The sequence below is a fragment of the Lygodium microphyllum genome, chromosome 6, assembly GCF_053477565.2.
Source record: "Lygodium microphyllum isolate KBCC chromosome 6, Lygodium_microphyllum_v1.1.10, whole genome shotgun sequence".
In the NCBI taxonomy this organism is placed as follows: domain Eukaryota; kingdom Viridiplantae; phylum Streptophyta; class Polypodiopsida; order Schizaeales; family Lygodiaceae; genus Lygodium; species Lygodium microphyllum.
Genome location: NC_141140.1, coordinates 57,096,588 through 57,102,725, shown reverse-complemented (window position 1 = coordinate 57,102,725; position 6,138 = coordinate 57,096,588).

Here is a 6,138-nt window from a genome sequence, read left to right as displayed (position 1 = left end):
CCAGGAATTCCGTGATATCTTTGCCTGGAGTTATGATGAGTTGAGAGGCATCCCTCCTAGTCTTGCTGTTCATACAATTCCGTTGAAAGAGGGCTGTCGTCCTATACGGCAGAAAGTAAGGCGTATGCCTTTTGAACTGAGGGATGGACTGTTTGAAGAGTTACAGAAGCTTCGAAAAGCGGGTTTGATTTTTCCTGTGCAACACACGGAATGGTGTTCGCCAGTTGTGATCAGAAAGAAGAAGAATAATCAAATCCGATTATGTGTAGACTTTAGAGAGCTGAATAAGCAGACAGTTAAGGACTACTACCCGTTGCCATTTATTGACCAGATTTTGGATCAATTAGCGGGTAGGGAGATATATTCGTTTATGGATTGCTTTGCAGGATACAACCAAATGGCAATTGCAGAAGAGGACAAGTTGAAAACAACTTTCATCACTGTATTTGGTACTTTTGCGTACCATGTGATGCCTTTGGTTTATGCAATGCGCCTGGTTCGTGGCAACGAACAGCAGATAAGACATTCGGTGACATATCCCCTGAAGAGTTAAAGGTGTTTATTGATGACTTAGGGGCTGCCACCGTGAGAGAAAGGCAGTTGATCATTCTAAGAAAATGCTTTGAGCGCTGTAGACAATTTTGCATCGCCCTAAACCCACGGAAGTGTGTTTTTGGAGTACCTTATGGGCTATTGCTGGGTTATGTGGTCAGTTCGGTAGGAATTGCGACAGACCCCGAGAAGGTCAAAGTTATAGTTGCCATGGGTCCACCACGCACTCCGAAGGAAGTTCATAGCTTTCTGTCTTCGGTTGGTTACTACCGTAGATTCATCAACGCCTTAGCAGAAAGAACGTTGCCGCTTACAAATTTATTGTCCTTTACCTGTTCGTTTATATGGGGTGACCCTTGTAAGGTAGCATTCGAGGATGTGAAACAAGAGCTAGCAAGAGCGCCCGTTTTAAAAGCACCTAAAAGAGGTGAGGTGTTTTATATATTTTTAGCAGCCACCATGTATAGTATCAGCTGCTGTTTAGCCCAAATTTGGGAAGAGAAGTGGTACCACCCGATTGCTTTTGCTAGTCGGAAGCTAGGGGTATCCGAAATCAATTATACCTACATGGAGAAATTGTGTCTAGCGATGGTCTTTGGGACCAAGAAATTCAGGCATTATATTCTCTATGAGAAAGTCGTGCTTTATACGAAGGCGGAGGGACTTCGACTATTGATGAATAAGTTACAGCCGCCTGATCGTCTAGCAAAGTGGTTAATCACTTTGCAGGAATTTGATTATGAAATCAAGAGTAAGCCACCAAGGTTGCAAGGCATCGTGGAATGTCTAGTGGACTTTAGGGAGCCGAAAGAATCTGTGGCTGAAGGTAGTGACATGGAGTTGTTATTTAAAATAGATACGGCATCTATTCCCTCCTGGTACGCTGCAATAACACATTATTTATCGACGGGAGAGCCTGGATCCGAATTATCTAAAGCTGAGAAAAGGAAAATTAAGCAGCAAGCGTTAAAGTTTGCTTTGATCGCAGGTACATTATATCGGCAAGGGGTTGATGACATCTATCGCCGATGTGTGATGCCTGACGAGGTGCCATTCATTTTGGAAGAGTGCCATGATTCTGCTTGCGGTGGCCATTTTGCTGGATGGCATACAGCACAAAAGGCTTTAAGAGCAGGTTATTGGTGGCCTGCCATCTTCCAGGATGTGTTTGCGTATGTTAAGCGATGCGATATTTGCCAACGACATGATAGTCGAGAGAATAGGAAACGACCACTCACCCCTATTATGGCGATACTTCCATTTGAGAAGTGGGGAATAGACTTTGTGGGTCCTATTACTCCGTCGTCAACTATGCAAAAGAGGTACATCATTGTCGCAACTGACTACTTCACAAAGTGGTCAGAAGCACGTGCAACAAGGAAAGATGATGCTAAAGAAACTGCTAGTTTCCTTTTAGAGCAGATAATATGCCGGTTTGGTCCGCCGAAAGAATTAGTGTCGGACTGCGGGACCCATTTCTTAAATAAGGTGATTAAAGGTTTGACAGAGATGTGGCAAATCAAGCATAATAAGACAACCCCATATAATCCGCAAGCCAATGGGCAAGTCGAGAGCACCAACAAGCAGCTTGTGGGCATCCTGTCCAAAATTGTGTCGGAAAAGAAACGGGATTGGGATAAAAAGTTATACGTTGCAATGTGGGCCTACAATACGACTTTCAAACGAGCCACTGGCCATACCCCGTTCAAGTTAGTATATGGGGAGGAGTGTGTCTTTCCTTTAGAGATTGAGCTGCCAACTATTCGGTTTGCCATCAATCATTCTTTGAGCGATAAAGATGCACTTTTTGAGCGCTTGACGACACTGGCACATTTAGATGAGCTTAAGTTGCAGAGCTTATTGCACCAAGAGGTGGCGAAGCGCCGAATGAAGCAGTTACACGACATCAAAGCCAAGAAATACACCTTCAAGAAAGGACAGCTTGTTCTGTATTATGATACACGACGAGAATTATTTCCAGGCAAGTTAGAGCCCAAATGGGACGGGCCCTATAGGATCGTTAGAATAGGAAAGAATAAATCCACAGTCTTGTTAGCTGACCTTGAGGGGATAGAATTTAAAAATAAGGTTAATCTCAATAAGATTAAACCTTATTATTTTTTATTGCACTAATGCTATGACTGCCTTGCAGGTCTAGGAGGGATCGATCAAATATCTGCAAGGAAATCGTGATAGAGGTTGATGGGTCGTCTGATCCCTTATTTAGAGCACCCATATTTAGAACAGAGGTATCATCAGGGAAAGCTCATTTGGTGGAGCAAAGGATACAAGGTGATTGAGCAAGAAGGCGGGACATTTATTTGGGAGATCAAGGTCTTCTGCCATCACTGCCTACAAATTTTGACGAGCATCCCTGTTGAATTCAATAATGATGGAGGGATGGAGCCTACAGTCCACCCGTTGAATATGCTGAATTTCGATTACCATAATTACGAGTAGAGTTCAGGATGGCGGGATATGTAAACCCTTTATGGACCTACACCCTGAGAGTTCCCTTTATGTAAGCCCATGCAAAAAAGGAAGTGTAGGAGTTGTCATCCGAGACCCCCGACGATGCATTGTCATGAAGTTAGCTGCTTATCTCGGGGTGAATTTTACCAATAATATGGCAGAATACAAAGCCCTGATTATGGGTTTGAATATTGCGAAGAAGGGTGGTATCCGCTAGTTGTTGGTGAAAGGGGACTCTCAGTTGGTTTTAAATCAACTCAATGGGACGTACATGGTACGAAACCCCATCCTTTGTATGTACCATCATACTGCCATAGCCCTGCTAGACGAATTTGATAGAGTGTCTTGTCAGCTGATTCCAAGGAATTGGAATCAGTTTGCCGATTCTTTGGCTAATTTTGCATATGAAGAAGAGCTCTTCTTTAATTGTGGCCCTTGTCCCGATATATCTATTTACGAGGAGACAGGACCTGGTCGCTTGTGGGGTATGCTTTCTGAACATGCCCTCTTTGGCAGACGATGGTTGATCTGGGTGATGCAGAGGGTAAGCGAGACTCATCTGCCTTTATTATCTTGGACCCACAGATTGGTTAGACGACATGTGATGCGAACACCTCTTGCGATATACGCAGGAGGGATAGGTCATAATCTAATGCATCTAGTTTAGGGCTACGAGCCTTTGTTCCCCTGGGAATAGTATGCTTTGATGTCTATCATAGTTGTTTCCAGGAGGATGTTATGCATAGTATTGTTTGATTTCATTAGGCCAAGAGGGCCGATTCAGTTTTGTAGCAAAGTCATGTCTGATTTCATTAGGCCAAGAGGGCCGATTCAGTTTTGTAGCAAAGTCATGTCTGATTTCATTAGGCCAAGAGGGCCGATTCAGTTTTGTAGCAAAGTCATGTCTGATTTCATTAGGCCAAGAGGGCCATTTCCCTGTCTAGTGCGGGTGCGTTTAATTGGGTTTTTGTTTTAGTGCTGTGCTGGACAGATTTCGTGGAGCCTGGAGGAGCCTTTGCTGCGATGGAAGCTTCTTGTGGCCAATCCAGGTGATATCTCTCCTTTACGAGTACCTTTCTTTCCTGTTATATGTGTATTTGTACTTGTCGAGGGGACAAATTTTTGTTGGGGACCGGCAACCAAGGCATGAAGTCCCAGGTTTAGGCTAAGTATGTTTGAGGGAGGTCGGAGTCGTCATTGCCTCCTGTAAAGACATTGTTAGACATTGAAAGACCTGTTTTAGAAGGAAGTCCTAGTGGCCCGGTTCTGCTAGCCTACTAGGCAGTCGTTCTAGGAGTTCTTGTTAGTAGTGAGGCAGTTAGAGAAGCCTGCCAGAAGATAATCATGATGATGCCCAGAAACTCTGTACATCCTAAAAGATGAATATAAATACGAAGGTGTGTAAAAAGGGGTTCTAACCCCTATCAAAGAAAAGAAAAGAAATGAAAATATATAAGCAGTTGATCATTGCCTTGCGAAGGCCTGGTAGGTTCCTGGGGACGAATCCGACCCGGGGCCGATACCTTGTCTTCCTAGGGGTGGCTTCTTGCTGGAAAAATAATACCAAAACTAGGAAGGTTGGAGCGAAAATAAAAGTGAGTGTTAGAAAATGATTAAGTGTCGCCTTGCGAGGGCTTGGTAGGTTCTTGGGTGCCGAGACAGGTCCTGAGGCCGATGCCCTGTTCTCCTTGGGTCACTACGCTCAGCTCCCTCCTTTTTACATGCCCAAGTATGTTCATCCAATAAAAACCCTAAAAGAAGAAATGGACTGAAAGACAATACTTTTTGATCAGGCTATAGGAGTCCTCGCCTTGTCGGAGCTCCTAGTTGTGTTGTCTGTAGTTGGTAAGTAGTTCAGACTACCATCTAGGGCAACCGCTTGGATAGGTTTTTTTAGTTTGGCTGTGTTGGAGCAGCTGGTTCGTGACTCACTTCGGATCTTCTATTAGATGATGCTAGGCCTACTCCTTGTGGATGTCATGCCTTGGTTCTGTCCAGGGGGAGGGGGAGCATTGTGCTGAGTTTTATTATATAATTATTTTGTATCAGTTTGATGCTTCTTTGGTTGTTTATGTGCAGATATGTTCGTGGATTCGACCGGCTGAGTCGCCCTATCCCGTGGTTGCCAATGAGAGCGGAATTTAGGTGACGGGAAGTGCTTAAAAATAGCTAAAAATCATGAATATCAAGGGAAAAATATTCACCGTCAAAGGCGGCGGCTCGATTTAGGACGATTTTAAGCATAAGCAGTCGACGGGCGCCCAAGTGACACCTCCAGATTTTTAGTAAATTTTCTGTCAGTCAGGACAGGATGTGGGAGCTGCAGGCCTATCCAGGATGCCGAGGCGGATGCCCAGAAATTTACAGCACGTCAATCGGAGCTCGTATGCAGAAGTTGGCCCGAAACCGGCCGGGGTGCCCAAAAAGGGGGCCAAATTGGAAATTCCAAAGGGTGTGAAGAGAGCGGGGTGACCTTTGGCACCCCCCCTCTCAAAAAAACGTGATGTAGGGGGGGGGCGGCGGCTATTTTTCAGCCGCCGAAAAAAACGCGCCCCCCCCCCAATTGAGAGATGGTGGCTACACATAAGCAAGGGAGATGAAGGCACAGCTGATCTACAGCATGATTTCGCTCTCCATCGCCGCCCTTCGCGCGAGATATGGTGGACTGTGCAAGAAGCCCCATTTTCAGTCTTTCTCTCTCCTCCTCCTCTCTCCTCTTAAACCCCGTTCGTGCGTAGAAGGATAGAATGGAAATGGACGGTCGGGCCGATTCTTGACAAGATTGAAGGGCAATGCCAAATCATTGTAGATTGCTGATTCCAAGCAGAATTCATGGCTGGAAATCAGTCGTGGGACGCGTCAAATTAAATGGAAAAACCCGCAAGTCACGGTAATAATCGTTTTTTCAAAGGAAATGGCCTCTTTATGCAAATTTGGTTGACAAAAATGTGTTCATATGGATTGAGTTTTGAGTATGTCATGGTTTGAGTTGTTTTCTGTCCCTTCATCATTAAAAATCAGAAAAAACATGTGTCGGATGGCAGAAAACAATAAACCGAAACACGAAAAAGCATAAAAATGAAGGAAAAATGGGTTTTTGGGGCTAAAAATGAT